The sequence below is a fragment of the Pimephales promelas genome, chromosome 8, assembly GCF_988280905.1.
Source record: "Pimephales promelas chromosome 8, fPimPro1.hap1.1, whole genome shotgun sequence".
In the NCBI taxonomy this organism is placed as follows: Eukaryota; Metazoa; Chordata; class Actinopteri; order Cypriniformes; family Leuciscidae; genus Pimephales; species Pimephales promelas.
In genome coordinates this window covers 10,974,966-10,993,848 of record NC_142776.1, presented here as the reverse complement: position 1 = coordinate 10,993,848, position 18,883 = coordinate 10,974,966, and positions in this window count along the sequence as shown.

The following is an 18,883-nucleotide window of genomic DNA, read 5'->3' as shown; positions in this document are numbered from 1 at the left end:
TGAGATGTGGTGCTTTCCTCAGTGCTCAACTTACATTTCACATATTCTCCATCTGTAAATGTTAGAAAGTAAAGCAAATATGTCCATTTCACAACAAATATGTCCATGTCAGAAGAGGACGAGCTTCGGATATGATGAGGATCGAGATATGATTTTTTGGCCATATCGCCCAGCCCTAGTATATATGCATATGTATGTGATGCGATCTAGGAAAACCCGTTGGATGTTGCACTGGTACGTTTTCTGTAAGGTCTAAAAACAGATCGAATGTCAGGGTTTTTTTTTTGTCAAAATTGGCTTTTCAATAACTTATTCTTCTGTAACATCTTGTTTATCATGTCTGAATATATCTTGGGAAAATTCACTAGTTTAGTGCAGAAAAATAGTGATTAATACTGGCAAGCTGAAAATGTCTTACTCCTAAAGCTACACTGTGATTTTTACCCCCATCTAGCGGTGAAAAGGTATATGACCATCCAGTGACTATTAGTTTCTGTTCCTCTCAATTTCGATTTCGTTTTAACTCCTACGGTGGCCAATGTAGTCCAAGATTAGCATGGCTTCCAGTTCGACCTCGTCCATGAGTGTTAACTCAAACGTAAACGCGAAAGGCAAAGCTTGAATTAACAGGTATATCCCTCTTTGGCTAATGTACATTCAAGATGGAGGGGCAACATGGCGACAATGGCATATTCAACATGGCGACAATGGCATTTTCAATGGCATATTATACACTCACAAGAATACTTTATTACTTGAATGAAGTAAATATACATTAATGAGCACATATATTTTTGAAAGAACTAAGTGTTTTTAGCTAAGAATAAACTAATAGAGTTAAACAGTGTAGCTTTAAAGAACACGCATGGCGCAGAAGAAAAAACAACAAAATCGCCCATTTAGCTCTTCTTCTTTTGACACTACAAAGACAGTTTCGTCTATCAAAATAAACCACATAACAGAATAAAGGTCCCACCAGTCCTGTGTAAACTTCAACGGCATGCAAGTTTTTATTTATTTGTTTTTATCCAGCGTTATCGTGTGGTGTGATGCGGAGCACAAGAGAACAACAAAGTCTGAAGCTTGCTCGCCTCTCAATCGTCTAATTTCAACACTTCATGAATTTTGAGTTCGTAAGCTTTCGAATGGTACATAATCTATGATGATTACTAAAATGTGATATGAAAAAGGCAATAGAAAAAGAGTGCCAGTGACAGTTAATTAAACCTGTTTTTCTCTAAATTCCGTTTCTGAAAATCATAGCGATCAGCCGACTTCAGGTAACCATAACTTTTGTTACAGACAAACGATAAAATAATTAAAAACATATTTGGAAAGGGCTTGAACCCAGCTTTATTATGGTCTCAAAACCTGTAATATGTCAAATTTCACCATGTGGTGGGTTTTCCCAGATCGCATCACATCATATATATTATACACACTCACCTAAAGGATTAGAGATGGTTGTGCGTGAAAATCCCAGTAACTGAGAAGATTGTAAAATACCATAGTAATACTCGTCTGATGAGTCTCGATTTCTGCTGAGATTTCTTTCTGCTCAGATGGTAGAGTCCGAATTTGGCAAACAGAATGAGAACATGGATCCATCATGCCTTTTTTTACTACTGTGCAGGCTGGTGGTGGTGGTGTAATGGTGTGGGGGATGTTTTCTTGGCAAACTTTGGGCCCCTTAGTGCCAATTTGGCATCGTTTAAATGCCACGGCCTACCTGAGCATTGTTTCTGGCCATTTCATCAGTATCAATATGGGCCTTATATATATATATATATATATATATATATATACACACACACACACACACACACACACATCTCTCTCTCTCTCTCTCTCTCTCTCTCTCTCTATATATATATATATATATATATATGTGTGTGTGTGTGTATATGTGTATATATATATATATATATATATATATAAATATATATTATATATATATATTTTTGTAATTATTTTATTATTAAAAAGGCACGTATGTATGTATGCATGCATGCAGGATAATGCACAATGTCACATAAATACGCACATAGATGCATGCCTTTATTATTTTTTTAATAATAAAATAGTATTTTATTATTTCATTAATAGTAATAGTATTCACTGGGCTGTTTGACACACAAAAGAATGATCATCAGTTCTACACAGTGAGATGTAGATAATCATTCTAAAATAAAAAAATATTGTATCGGTATCACACCAACATCGGATGATACGCAGAATTTGGGTTTCGGGTTCGGTAAATGAAATGGTGGCATCAGTGCTATCTAGTACACAGCTACCAGAAGACAGCACCACTGAATTCACTGAAAGACACAGATACTTTATGATTTTAATCTTGCTTTATTTCACAATGTTTTTGCTACTGACCTTGCTTGATGATTAAAATTCACTATACTAATGGTTTTACTTTAGTACAAGCAGAGTGCATTGCTCCATCTGTTTTACCGTGTGAATTTTCTTTTTTTTTTACTCCAATATATTATTTTGCTTTCGGTGCAAATAGACCATAGATCTGATTCTTTTAACTTTTTTCTCATTGCGTTTGCTATGGAAGGGCCTTAATAGCTAGCAGGGAGACTAGACGCCATTCGTTTGAAAGAAAGCATTTCAGTGACGCCATTATATAATTTTATCCAATTTGGGCCTTGTTGACTGTTTTTTCCAGCGATACGGACGGAGGAGGTTGACATCTCCTCCTCCTCCTCGGAATAAAATCTCTGGTTCAGTCCAGTTCCCTGCCTCTCACACAGAGACGCATTAAAGCATCACATACTTCATGTTTCTTAACTCAATTTGCTGACCAGCTCAGCATTTCCGTCTGACCCCTGTGAAAAAGTGAATTCTGCTTGCATCATTCATGTCTGAACATGAGTGGAGGGAAAAGACTGAGGATGTGATTTTTATCCTGGGATTTTCTTGGTTTTTGTATAGCCCGTCCCCCCCTTCTGATCTTTGTTAGGAAACTGAATGGACTCGCAGGTGGCGAGGTTTCTTTGTGTTCAGACATTGTTGCTGTGGCACTTCTCTTTACCCCTATCTCTCCCACTCTCTCTGTCTGAGGAAAATGGTAAAATGGCACAATGTTTTCTATACACATCACAGTTTTAGAAACGGATAGAGCTAAAGCAGTGGAGAAAAATTGAGAAGGACGTGCGCAGGAGGGGGCGAGACATTAGAGGGCTGTCTTGAGTGCTTTGGAGATCTGTGTAGAGGAATGAGTTTAGTTGCCCTTTGTGACCTAAAATATAGTATGCAATTGAATTATGCTGTAAATCGCATCTGGCTGATCTTCCTCCCAGGAGACGTAGGTTAGCTTTGCGCACAGACCCGTGATTATTCTCCTTTCGGCCTCGCAGAACCCTGTGCTGTTTCTCTGCACTGGACCCTTTTCTTGCCCAAAAACACGTTCCTGTTGAGATCACAAATATCTACTTTTACTGTAGATGAGTGGTTCTCACTCTTTTTATTAATATAATTGTGTTATTACTGAAACAGAAATGTATTGAACTCTTCCATTGAAGGGGAAATAAATATTATTTTAGTTTGTCTTTTTGTTTGTTTTTAGCATTTTCATTGAGTTCAGTGTCATTTTCATTTATTTCATTCATTTTTATTATAACTTTATTAATTTAATTTATTCAATGTATCAATTTGGAAGTTTATATTAATTAGGTTGTGCTTTGTTGAAAGTTTTACAGGACATACCTCACTGACTTGACCTGGAGGTTTAATATTAAAACTAATGAACTGTTACTATTGTAATCTTGCAAATACATGTATAGACTCTACATAAAATGCTGTTCGCGATCAAGAAAATCTATACTGCCTACTTGGTGGCTGATTTGAAATTTGACATTTTTGCTTATTTTAGGTTTTTTGTGTGTGTTTTTTTGTCAATCTAATGACGAATAACTGTGGAACTGCAGGGAAATTATGTTATGACAATGCTGACTCGTTCATGACACCACAAAAACTCACATTGTATCACAACTTTCTCTAGTATTGACTATCCTGTGCTATGATGTCAAAGGCAGCAGAAAGGAAAATGGTCCAAAAAGCTGGTGTCGCACAAAATATATATCACTATAGTATAACTATAAAATACTATGATGACGTATTAGAAATATACAAGTATGTACATGTAGGTTTTAATTGTCAGAATACATGGTTGATTTTGAATAACCAATTGGAGAATGTTGTTACAACATCTGGCAGAGGGTTAACAGGGTCATGTTAAGGTCATGTGATGGGTCCAGTGACCATTTTTCATTCCATATATTGTGATGTTTGTCAGCCTATTCAATGAGAGAGAATGTAGGGCGAGACTTGAATTCATCCATTGGAAATTTATTGGATTTTGAAAAGTGGGTGTTCCAGACCATAATAGTATGTTATGCACCGGGAACAACTGTTCTCAGATTTGTGAAAGCCCACTTTTACTCATTCACACACATTCACTAGCTCTCTCATACTCATTGACTTGACCACAGTGTCAATGGCATCAACCTTCCTTTCTTTCATGTCTGCAGTCTGTGTGAAGCATTTATGTCAGTGTCTATCAGAGCTCTCTGCCTTGCCTGGCCTGTGTCATTTAGAATTTTTCTGGCCTGTGCACGCTTGTTTTCATGCATGCCTGTGTCTGTCCATCATGCTGTCCATCACAGCCTCACATGCTATTTGTGCTCTGTGAAGCTGCTATTGCTATTTAGTTGTATTTATTTATTTATATATATGCTTAAAGTAGGGTTGGGTAAAAACATTGATTTCTTAATAATAACTGATTCTTTTTTTTATGAACCAATATTGATTCATAAATTCCAAAAATGTATCTTTTAGTCAATGCTATTTTCAGTTGAATGAACGGAACGTTGTAGTGCATCTCATCTCCTATCCAATAAATCGCAATAAGTTTGTGTTACTTTTTTATATGAAACAAAGTCTCATTTCAAATTCTGTTAATTTTGTTACAAACTTTGCACTGAGTGCATGTGTACTGATCATCTCTTCCACTTTACTACTAGTTACAGTGTAAAATGATCATAAATGATGAACATCAGAAGGTATGTTAAAAGATATAGCACAACTACCATAATTCTTGTCGCATGTAATCGCTCAATCAGTGAGAAGATTGCAAGGTTTGTGTGTATAAGGTTCAGTGTAGCAAGGTTCAGGGAAGAAGGAGGCAGGAACCGGATAACAATCGTAAATAAATTTATATTATTATTATTATTATTATCTATTTTATTTTTTTTTCTCTCGGGGAAACCTGTATGGGGTTATGGATGTTGTAAGCATATCCTTATTTTGATTGTGTATTTTTTATTTTTCGCAGATGTTTTTTGGACTTGTTTTTGACGATGGTAAGGGACAAAAGGGAAAGGGAGTAGATTATGGGAGCATTGTTTGAAAGTGTGTGTGTATGAATGAGAATGTCAATGTATCTAAATGTTTGTAATAGTCCTGTGTTGTATTTACTTTATTTATGAATTTCTATTATGATCTTGTTTGTTGTAAAGAAGGGACCCCCTCAAAAATGAGATGGTTCATCTCAAGGGGCTATCCTTGAAACAAATAAAAATAAAAAACTTTATTTCAATGAAATAAACAAACAAAATACCTGCCAGCAGTCCCTCAGCTTACCAAAATAAAATATAAAACACAAACAAAAGCAGGCCCGTTCCTCTCTCGATCATCCACTCCGTCGCTCCCCCTTTATGCCTCCGCTCCTCCGTGAGAGATGCGAGACCGGTGTGCTTCACAGGTGCTGCTCATTAGCAATCGCACCACCGGCCTCACAACTTTCTCTCACGTCCCTCGGCCGTCCTGCTCACCACAAACAGCTTGTGAACAATGTCACAATGTTATGGTTGTTTAATAACCATAAACCATAACATTAGAAAGGTTAACTATAGAGAGTTGCATTTTGCCAAGTAATTTTTACTGTTCTTCATTATTTAATGTTTGAAAGGACATAAGGTTATGACGGTCACCATTGATGTGTTTATATTTCAAAAATGAATTGGAGTAGAAATATAAATATTTAATTATATAGTTACTATTAACTTTACTATAATATTGAAGTTTTTATAATAATAATGTTACATTATATTATTATAAAAACTTCAATATTTTAGTAAAGTAATTTTACACAAGATTTACACAGCTCTTTTTGAGATCTTTCATTTTAAAACAGACAGATAGACTTAAAGGGTGACCAATAGCATTGATTTATTGAAAAAAAAAATAAAAAAAATACCACCACCAAAAAAAGGGCACTTCGACAAAAAGGGCATGTGCTGTGCACAGGTTGAGCCCTACCTGTGCACGTGGCTGATAATGTAGTACCAACGGACTTCCTGGATAGTTTACAGCATTATTATTAGGTAAATAGGTAACAACCACTAGTCAGCCACACAGAAGTTGTGGTGAAATCTAGCGACTTGTAAATTAGTATAATATCACCTGAAACATGAACAATTTAATTCAAAATAAGAAGACAAACTATTTTTAAATATGTGAAATGATGTTTAAGATCGTATATTTGAAAGTAAGTTATTCCAGTCGAAAGGAGCCTTAAAGGCGTAAAAAAAGAAGTATTGTGTAGAATGCCTCAGGTTATGTACTGAAGAATACGCTACCAGAAGATGTTGTAAATATTGAGCATAGTTAAAATGTACACATTTAAATAAGAGTTGCAGCCAATGTATGTGTCTTCTTATATTGAGTGAGGGCAATTTAAGTAAATTATACATTACACAATGATGAGTATTATAGGAACATCCAAGAGAAAATGTACAGAGATTAATGTATGCTGTATTAAGGGATAGAACGCTAGTTTTAGATGCGTTCAGCATAGTCAAAAATGGCAATATCAGTTGTGTGGCAAGTTTTTTTTCAGACACTAAGTGTAAAAACATTGCCATGTACTGCACCTGGTAATCGAAATTGGAAATCGAATTGTGAAATTTGTGTCAATGGCCAACCCAAGTATAACTAACCCCCCCAACCCCCCCCCCCCCCCCCCAAAAAAAAAAAAAAAAACTCTTTATCAGCAAAAAATGATTTCCTGAGACTATATGTTAAAGATAATTGTGTAAATCTGAATATTGGAAAGGGTTTACATTTTTTTTTTGTTCAGTTAACCATAAACAATTATTGCACATGCACCTGTTGAACACTTAGGACACTAAAGAGTAATTCTGAAAAAACACCAGGAGAAATGTCCGGGGCCCCTGATCACATGTGTGTACATGCCATAAACCTGCTGTAGACTGGAGGCATGCGTACCAATACTGACTGCTACTTTTATAGTGAACCCCCCTTTGTTCATTATTCCATTTCAGTCAATGTCTGTGAAATGTCAATTTATGTCAGTTTTTTTCTCTCTCTCTCCAATATTCAGAGTAAGGGTTTAATTGCAGTAAAATGACATGAGCAAACCTCCTCACTCCTGTTCACATGCAATTTTCATTATTCTGATAATCACTAATAACCCATAACCCAATGTACACGCATACAGTAGGTTTGGGCCACTGTTGTACGTCAAATGAAGAATACATTTCTACCGGTGTATTGGATTTTTTTTTTTTTTTTTTGGTGACGCGCAAAGCTCAAAAGTTTCACAATAATATTTCAGCAGTTTCATATTATATGTTAGGTACAGACATAGTGTTCAAAGAGTAAGATCCCTTACTGCAATAAGTCTATTACTGCGGCTTCCCATTTTTGCTCCAAATGCCGCATAATATGAAATCAAAATCCTCTCATTCCTGTGTCTCTTCATGAGTTTATTTATAGACTTGTAAGGACACACTGTTAGTATGAATACAAATGAGATATGTGGCTTTCCAAATATGCAGCACAAAAGCAGCCTCTGTTCTGATGTGTAATAGCAAATTCACACCACTATGTGGCAGCAGTGAGCTTTGTTTGCACTCCGCAGTATAGATTCATGTACAAGTATGGAAACCTATGGATATATATACACATCACTGTATTATTTTTTTTTTCACCATTTGTTTGTCTCGCCATCCGATCAGCCTCTGCTCTTCGTCCCTTGAGTTTGCAAGTTTGCATACATTAAGGCTTCTTGTGTTCACAATACTGTTTTGTAAAACACAAAGTGCATGTGGTTGTTTTGATGTGGAATCTGACCCTTTCTTTTTCTGCGATACGTGGTTGTTTTGCCTGTTTACACATGCTGAGTGAATCAGTGGGTCTCAGTTTGGCTGCAGGCTCCCGTCTCCCATTATTTGTGCATGCTAAAAGACGGCGCCACGTCTCCCATGTTGATACGCCGCTGCACCAGAGGTTCTAATGTTCTACTGTGGAGCGTGGGGCCCGGCCAACAGCGCCTAAACGGCCAATTTACAGTTTAGCCTAAATTTGTTGCGCTGAAAAAATCTGTGTGTGTGTATAGGCTAGTAGGTTGTTTTTGGTCCCTAACCTTGTAGCATTAATGTTTCATAACAGTGTAAATTGTTTATGAATCACTTAATGTTCTTATAAATAATCATGTTGAAGATACTGATCTTCAAAACAGATTTTTGGAGATTTCTGTAATACATACATATAAATCATGTTTTTTTTTTTTATGTGAGATTTGTTAAATAAGCAATTATCTAACATACAATTAACATAACATGAAAAGCAGTTTTCACCTGTGGTTCACAACTTGGGTGCCTAGGGAATTATTTGATTATTATTACTTATATTATATTACTAACTTACATAAAACATATGCAAATGATATTTTCCCCTTAAGTATTATTTAAAGACCCACTGTAGCCAACAAATCCCTTATCTAATCTCTAATATTATTAATAGGATGGATTCACGAATATGCAAATGAGCCTTGCTTCCACTCACTTATTCAGGATCGTCTACAAGTCGATGTAATGGTAATGCGTTTTATGTATCGCTCTCTACAACATTGGACACATAATAGTAATTAATATGATTAGTCTGTTGCTTGACTATCTTTATCAAACCGAGTCAAAAAAAAAAAAATAAAAATCCTTAGAAATTCCTTAAACAACTTGGAGCATCAGTCGAGAAAGTCATTTAGTTCATTATAATATCGTAATATACTTCGTATACATAATTCACCTGGTATATTGCTATATTGCTACCCGACTTTTCCAACACAGTCTCATGAAGATGCGTATCTATACAACGAATGTCATTTCTCGTGGCATTTATACGGCAAAAATGTTTTTTGCGTGCTTATGCTACGCACTAAAAAAACGTGGGGTAGGTTTAGGGGGGAGGGGGGTGGGGAGTTTGTGCGTATTATACGCCAAAAAGTGCGTATCATATGCACGCGAAAAACGTAAAAACTGTTTTTGGCGTATAAATGCCACGAGAAATGACATTCGTGCTATAGATACGAACTTCCATGAGATGAATTTTCATATCAAAACTGATATGAAAATTCGAGCCCGATCTCATGGAAGTTCGTATCTTTTGATTCAAAAGAAAGAATTATACCGGGATAACCTGGCTTCTCTTGAGACTTACCTACTTCGCAGTTAATGATATAAAGCCCGCCAGCAGGTTCACATGATTGGTTACAAGGTAGTTTGTGACGTCAGAAACACCAGCGATTTCAAACGACGTTTTTGAGACTTTTTGTTGACTTATGCATTTGTACATGGTTTGTCTTGGAGCACATTTTAAAAACAAACTTCTGGAATCACAAAATTAATGGTGGTGGGTTTTTTTTTTTTATAAGAGAGAAAAAAAAAATATTTTTCACATTTTCTATATAATTATTTCAGCACCTCTATTCTTAGTCTGTTTGAAACGCTCTGAGTTTCCGGGTTGTAGACAGACCATCCTTCCAGAAAGCCCAGAGTCTTCTGATTGGCCAGCTAGTTCTCTGTTTTGTTTCGTATATAAACTGCCATTTGTGTTTTTTATAATTTCAATTATTTCTATTCGCTTTTAATGTATGTTGTTTTGTATGTATGTATGGACTTGTGTTGTGATTGGCCAGAGACCTCAAATATGTGTCTGAAATGTCACGTTGCTTACCATAATTGTGAGTTTCAGCTTCTAAAGCAATTGTAAACAAACTGTTAATATAATGTTGTTGGTTTTATTGTGTCAGTCTAAGTGAGATTCTGAAAATGCGGATGATCATGACATTGTCGTTCCAATTCTTCTTTCTTTGCAAATGCCTTTGCGTGGGAATTATGCTAATTTCATATTGTGATGTAGAGGTTTACAGAGAAGTAACATCTGGACTTAAATGGAGGTGTTTTAGGTCTGGTTTAGTGTTCTCTGTCAGATAGGAGAGATAAATAATGTGATAAAGGAGCTGTCGGTGAGAGGAAGAACAGCATCCTATGAATAATTCCTTTTCTGGGAGACTATGAGCTTTGTAACTTTCTATAACAAAGGAAAACATGAAAGGCACCATATCACTGCTTCAAGTGTATTTAATCTTTATTGCTAATTGCAGATATCTTTTAATCAAATAGAAAATAAAACATAAAATATTTCATTTGATCTTGTGAGGTTGATCAATATTTTCCATTCACTTAAAAAAAAGTGGCATTTAAATTGGCATTGAAGTTTAATGCCTTGCCCATATGTGCATTATTCATTCAATATAGATTTAGGATTGTTCTTAAAGGGTTGGTTCACCTTCATGTCATTCCAAACCAATAAGACTTTCGGTCATCTTTGGAAAACAAAGTTATTTTCAATGAAATTTTAGACCTGAATGTCTCTCCATTGAGCGCCTACGCATCTGCCACTTTCACTTAGGCTGTCAATGGAGAGACTCTAAATCTCTAAAATGTCATTAAAAATAACTTCATTTGTGCGTATTTGTATTTTCTTTTTTGGTTGAACTAACCCTGTAAAAACACACACACACACACACACACACCACTATTGCCTCCTAGCTCCCTAATGGTGTCTCGAGGGCAGGGGTATGTGTCTGTGTGTTTACATAGGATGCTGTTCTTCCTCTCACTGACAGCTCCTTATTTATTACATTCTTTCTCTCTCTTTGACAAATAGAATATCTGACACTTTTTTTTTATCTTTCCGTGCCCTCTCATTGTCTCCAACCGTGCTTCCCATTACTCGTCTTCTTGCAGCGGTCTCATTTAGCAAGCACACCATTGTCTGTGTTTGGGGACTGTGGGCGCGCCGTTCTGCATTGGTTGGGTGTGTTTATGTAGGTGACAGTGGTGGAATTCTGTTAACATTCAGAACGTCTGGGTCTTGAGTGTGTGTGAGGGGCTTTGTTTAATGGGAGGGCCAGACACAAGACTGACAGCGGCTTAATGAGAAGTGAAAGTCACTTCAATAAAGCCTTTACTCTTTGTGGGTGTTGGGCTTCTGTGACGGCTGATGTGGAGGGGTCTTAACACAGTGGATGTCATTGTTTTGTTTGCTGTTTTTCCCCCCCCAAAAGAATGTGGAAACGACTTTGAGATAAGCAGCTCTTTGAGATGAGTCCAGGGCATTTTCTTTTAAAATATGACATAAATCTCTGCATTCATAAAATGAAACGCGCATGGACACAAGGGAAAGGTCACACCAGCCGTCTATAAGCTCTTTCTTAAGTTGGGAAATAAAGTGTTAGTTAGTTAGTTAATAAAGTGTTGTTGCATATGACTTACCTTATACTGATCCAAAAAGAAGACCTTACAAATGTGTAACACTAAAATAAGTTAATAATAAGTTAATAATAATATAAGTAATAATGAACTAAAATAAGTAAATATTAAGAAACCTAGAATTGTGACAGTAAAGACTTTTACGTCATTACTAAAACTTGACTTTCTAAAAAGTCGGTGTTGTTTTTTTTTTAACTTTCTATTCATAAAATAATTCTGAAAAATTAATTATGGTTCCCCAGCACAACTCTTTTCAACATTAAGAATATTAAGAATGTTTTATTGAGCACCAAATCGGCATATTAAAATGATTTCTGAAGAATTATGTGACACTGAAGAAATGGCTTCTGAAAATTCACCATTTTATAAATTATAATAAATTATATTTCACAATAATAAATATAATTTATTATTTTATATATAATATATAATTATAAATTATATAATATATATTTATGGAATAAATTATATTTCACAATATTTTTCACATTTTTATTATATTCAGCCTTGGTGAGTATCAGAGGCTTCTTTCAAAAACATTTTTCAATGGGATTGTAAAAACTAATGAACAAAGAAAACTATGATAATTAAAATGTATACATGTATTTAATTTGTTTTGACATGACATGCATAAGGAGTTACACAAGGTGATGCACACTATTTAATCAGTTTTGTCCTGAGGAGTCCGGTATCCACAATGGTCTCGCTCTTATGTGTAAATGAGTGTAGAAAAGTCCAATAATTAGATGTGCGTAAGTTTGCAGAGTGCTCATTTATCCAACAATTAGGTTAAGTTGGTGCAACCGGCCCCAGATTCTTAGTAATCTTGGTAGTCAACATTACACAACTGTTGGTATATACAAACGTGTCTTATGCCATGAGTGCAATAATTTTTAAGATGTAGTGAGTGACAAGTTAAAAACAATTATGAAAACAAGTAATTTCTGATATGCTTAAATATGAACAGCACCTTGTCCAGGTGTGCATGAGATGGGGTGCAGTCTGTATAAAAATATCTTTTTTGTTCTGTTTGATTTCATGTGAGTTATAGATATATTTTGAGGAAAAACCCACTGCCAGCTCGCATCGCTGACATCTTGAAAGGCTTCCTGTGTTCTAAAGGAATCCGATGGAGTTCAGCCAACTTAATGTCCTGTTTTTCTGAACACCAAGCACTTCCTCTCGCCGCCTCTCTTGCCTCCATGTTTTTTGTGCTCTCTTTTATCTAGAACATGTGAATAATTCAACTGTGATTGCATAGCCAACACTGTTGACTTTTGTACTAGAAGAATTGGATTTTCTACTCTCTGCGTAAATTTAGACCAGTTTTTATCAAATTTTAGATATCTCTGTAATATAATACACCTGATTCAAACCTAAACCCTGCATTTAAAATGTTACTCACCAGTACGCAACACGGTCCCTCCATTTTCTCGGAAAATCATTTCAATGGCTAAAGAATCCTAAGTTGGGCACATTCATTCCGCGTTCAAAATAAGATGGATGGATAATACTGACACAAGGTACACAGAGAGGATTTAAGCAATTTTTTTTCTTCCAACTCTTTACATAATTATTACGGATTAAAGGAGCAATGTGTGACTTTTAGCGACATCTAGTGGTTCGGTTGCGAGTTTGCACCAGGTTTGCACTAAGGGCTCAGCCCACTGCTCACCCCTCCCTTTCGAAGAAGCTACGGTTGCTAAAGCTACGGCTGAGACGGCAGAGAATAGCCAGAGTAAGCCAAGAGTGTGTAACATTGTCACTGTTTCTGTACCACAGTCCATTATAAACCACATCATGAATACTGTCTGTTTACAAAGCCATAGTCAGGTGAGGATCAAGGGTTTTAATATATAATTTAATAAAATAATAATCAGCTGATTGTCTCACAAACGTAACCAGCAGCACATTTCTCCCCACATACTGTAGCAAACCCATAATACAGCGAGGGAGCAGCTATATATTTTTCTAACAGGGTAGTAATAGTTTAGCTGGCTAATATGAGCTGTTACTGTGGCTGAGCTGGGACGCGTCTGCATGAGTCCAAAGGTCGGAAGTGCGCGCGCTGTTACAATCATGTCATCTCCGCATCCCATAGATACTATTTACTACACACAATAGGCTTTTTTTCTCTGATTTTTAAAATTCTTCGCGATCGACTTTAGTGATAAAAGACTTTAGTAAAAGTCTCTATTGACGGGTTAGTGATTCCTGTAACGTACTGTTTTACGGTCAATGACATGAATACTAATCATCAGCTGTCTCACGAACGTAACAGCACATCTATCCCCAACATAACAAACCCATAACACAGCGAGGGAGAACTAAGTTACATGAAACAATCCCAACTACATATTTTACACCACTCACAAGGGAAAAGTCACTACTCACGGAGTGTAAGGCTAGCTTCCAGCTTTCCGCTACTTCTCTTTCAAGGTAGTGATGAAACGCGTTCTGTAGCGCTGTTTGTTCGCGTTCGGCTACGGTAGGAATATGACGTCACAACATGTCGACCTTCATAGAAGGGGATTCCCTCGGTTATGGAGCTATTAATGTCTCATTCTAAGGTAATAAAAACATTACGGCTAATTAAGTAAGTTCTTTATACACCACTGAAAACATAGTTATGGATGTCATATTGCATTTCTGTTAATAGATACTCAACTTTGTTACACATTGCACCTTTAATAAGAATCCCAAATAAAAACATAAAACGATCCCAAATAAACATGTATCAGTTAAAATAGCTACTTTGCAACAAGATAAATTAATGGTACATTTTTGTATTGATACAAATCATTCTAGTATTAGTGGGTAGATAGTCTTGATAGTGGGTCAATTTTGTGGCACTCATTCTAAAATATTAGATGTCATTAGTTACATTTATGAATTATAACACTTTTTAACTTAATTTTAACAGATATTTCAAATGTTCCATGTTTCAGATATTTAAAAAAATGAGTAATCGCACACAAATTTAATATGTATGAAAAATGTATTACTTATTACTATTTACAGTTTTTAATCCCTTTATTTAATCCTGCATTTCCCATTTTGCAATGTCACTTCGTTCCAGTGCAATTAATTTTGGCCTCTTTATGAAAAGCGTTTACTGAAAATCATGCTATTTATAGAAATCTACTGTTGATTGCTATGCAATGTTCTGTAAAGCTTTTCTGATTTAGCAACAAATACCCAAGAGATTTAGTCAAAACTGTTTTGTCTTCAAAAAATGGAATGGAGCAAGTTTTCTCAGTAACGTTGGCATTTTTAGATGGAACAAGCAGCAATGCCGCAGGACGCAGTGTAATTATATGGTCCAAACTCACTCAAACAGCCATTTTCTTTTTCCATGTTTATATTCAATCCTGAATTTGAAACATTATTGTTAGATTGGTAATGCTTGCCATCTATCTGTTGACAGAAGGAAGTTGGGGAACTGGTGTGCAGATGGATTTAAAGGAGATGAATTGAGGCTTGGCTTTTGTCCCTAACATCTGTGACGGAGCTGTGTTGTGTTGTGTAGTGACAGCTAGATGGCATCAGCATATTGAGTGGCTGCACTGTGGGGCTTTGTTCGTTTCACAGATTCACCCTGCCATTACTGACATTGATGTTCTAATTCAATTCGTATGTACTATTGTCCATTCAATATAATTGAAGTGATTTAAATTAAGGAATGTCTCCTTTCTAATTTTCACAGTTCCAATCCTAGAAGGAAGCACTTCCACTTCAGATCCTGGGGATGGTTTCTTGTCAGGGATTTGGGCTGTAGCTTAGGTTATCTGGTCTAAATCTAACGCTCAATGTCAGATCAGCTGTGCGTTGTACAGCTGGCCAAATCCTCTTTAAATCGTGATCACGTCAAGAGGCTTAATCCTACTTCCTGCATCACCTCATCAGCCCCGCGTTGCCAGGCCAGGGTGGCATTTGTAGCGTTTTTATACAAAGCTTCTTTTTTTTTCAAGCAAAACTGTTTGAATTAGACTAGAATCTGGTTCAACAAGCCATTTTAACGTTGTTGTTGATAGCAGACCTACAGATTTATATATGCATCATTTGACAAACTAAAACACAAAAAAATGTACTTCTTGTAGTAATGCCAATAACCTGGGTAATAACCAAGCGTGCCGCACAAGCCCTCAAAAGTGAAGCCAAAAAGTTTCGATCGCCCCCCTGTGACTGGTCCTAGTATAGCTCATAAACCCCGCCTCCCCATGTTATTCAACGGGACGTGAGACCAACTAAACAATTAAATTACACTTCACATATCCTTTATCCAAAGATAGTTTCTGTCATTAATTGTAGTTTCTATCACGTTGATGTAATTTCAAGAGTTTGTTTTTAAAATAAGTTTGTTTTTAGTTAGTTATGTGATGCTAGAAAAATGGTGCTCTGACATCAAGATTGACAGCTGTGATTGACAGGTTCTCTGTGCGAAGTAGTCACTGAAGCACCAACGGACGTTTTTTCAAAATGTTGACTAGGTCGTTAGTAGTTGTATTTACCTTCTTTAATGAGGTAATGCAATCAGCAGACATCATGGGAGAAGAACGGAGCAGACAGAGGACACTTAATAAAAGTGCGGGCATGTGCTTGCGTTTGATTCAGCGAGAATGAGGGCGCGGCCTTGATTTCGCGGCTTTACTTCCCGCTCACGACTGCGCATGTCTGGTCTAGGCTTGCCGCGATAGACGGTGTTGACGGTGTTACCGGTTTTAAGCCCCATCACCGGTGACATCACTTTCCCACCGTGACACCGCGATGTCTTGACTTTTTTTTAAAGTATTCGTTTTTTCTAAAATATTTATTTGAATTAATTAAAAATGATAATTTTCAATTATTTAGTTCTGAAGAGAGCATTATAATTAAAAATGAACTGCGCAACGCGTGCCGTCACGTAACAGATCAGCAAGCATCAGGATTCCATTTAGCACGTGTGGAGACGAGAACGAGTCAAATTACAGAAAAGCAAGATAATGGCGGAAGATTTGGTGTCAAAACGCAATGCAAAAGCGCCTGTTTGGCAATATTTTGGCCAATATATATTAATGTTAATAAATGCCAATTTATAGTGTTTTACTTTTTTTTAGAGTGCTGTCATTTATGTAGGCTAAGGTCCTTTTTAAAGTTTTTATTTTATATTCGTCTCTTTTTATTTGGTTTTATCTTATTTAAACTTTGTTTAATTTATTTAGGCCTATTTTGTTTTCTTATTCGTTAATAAACGTTTTATTTTTTTTGGGCCCACAGTTTGCCGATTTTCACTTTTTTCAGCCTATGCATGGGGTTATTTTTATTCGTTCGTTATGCTAATAAAAGTTCTGTCTATATTTTATTCGTTTATTATTCTAATAAAAGTGCTGTCTAAATAAAAGTTTATTGTCAGCGAGTTGTTTTTTTCTTTTTTTGTCCATTCCAGCAATTGACGCTGAATTGCAATTGACGCTTATTTCGAAAGTGAAAGTATGTCATTTATGTAGGCTAAGGTCCGTTTTGAAGTTTTTATTTTATATTCGTCTCTTTTTAATTGGTTTTATCTTATTTAAACTTTGTGTAATTTATTTAGGCCTATTTTATTTTCTTATTCGTTAATAAACGTTTTATGGTTCTTATTTGTTTGGGCCCACATTTTGCCGATTTTCACTTTTTTCAGCCTATGCATGGGGTTATTTTTATTCGTTCGTTATGCTAATAAAAGTCTATAAATAAAAGTTTTATTATCAGCGAGTTGTTTTTTTTTTGTCCATTCAAGCAATTGACGCTTATTTCGAAAGTGAAAGTATAACGCGCACGCATTTAAAAGCTATTTAACCCCCCGCCCTGCCCTCCACGGTGACACCGGGATTACCGGTGTTGTCACACGTCGATTAACCGGTGGGAAATTTTCCTCACCGCGGCAACCCTAGTCTGGTCCCGAAAACACAATTGCGCAGACTCAAGTTCCAAGATGTCAGTGCCATATCGGGACACTGGCGGCTTCAGTTCTCTCTGATGGAAAAGAGCGAAGGGGCGTCGTCCATGTTTTTTTTACAGTCTATGGTAATAACTAGATTCTAACCTGAGAAAATCGCTCAGACTGATCTCATTTAATGGCGTATGTATGACACGCCAATTCGTATTTCCATTTTTGGCGTGCTATCAACACGCATAATCGCTTTTCAGCGTGTTTATGAACGCCGTTGACTTAACGTTACATTACTATATGACCATAAATATATACATAAATATATGACCTACCCCAACCCCGTCCCTAAACCTACCCGTCACTGGGGTTAATAGCCTTTATGAGTCTTCCCCTCCCATGCTAGGAAAAAAAAATCGCTCCCCAGATGTAGATCTACATTTTGCTTCGATTTGCTCGGACATTTAACGGCGTGTACGTACACGCCGAATCACTCGGACGTTTAAGGCGTAGACTTTGTTTTGTTTGTATTAAATGGTTTGGTAATTAAGTGGACCTCGATAGCATTCCATTTACAATGTTACACCACTTGTGACACTGTGCCACATTGCTCTGAGACGTGTAATAAACATCACAATACATGGAATAGGTCACAAGGGTCTAGATATTTATTCAGATTTCAACCTCTTTCGTCTGATTTTTGCATGCGATTTGTCTATTCAAACCAATGCATAAATGTGCAATGCTTAAGTCAGTTGGACTAAATGAACATGCAAATTCAATTTCTGACAAACGAAAAGTTATATTGCTTTGTCTCTTGGAGGAAGCGAGTATTTCTGCTTTTCTAAAAGCAGAAAACAGAAATATCCTGGTTACTCCTGGAGATAAAGCACTATGTAACTTTTTTTTTCTGATACCATGACTTGTCATGGAGAAAAGGAAGTCAAACAGTGTTTTCAAACAGTCCTCACAAATTTTTATATGGGGTGTTTATCAAATGTAAAATTACAGAGGTGAGAGCCAGTTCCGGTTTCTTTCTGCTAGTCTTGTGAAAAATTTGATTGTGTTGTAGTACTCGAGACTGTTTTTTTTTAAAGGTCTTTTGAAAATGACAATGATGTACTAAAAAAAGAAAAGATTTTGTCATAGCGATCTCCGTTCACACGGATCTGTTAAAATTACTAAAACGTTGTATTATGCTACCAGGCGATTTCACTTTGTAAAGAAACCCTATGCACCTATAGACTGAACACGTAATACGCATACGCATGTGCGTGACGTCACGTCACTCACAAATTTGAGCTTTTGTAGTTTATAAGCG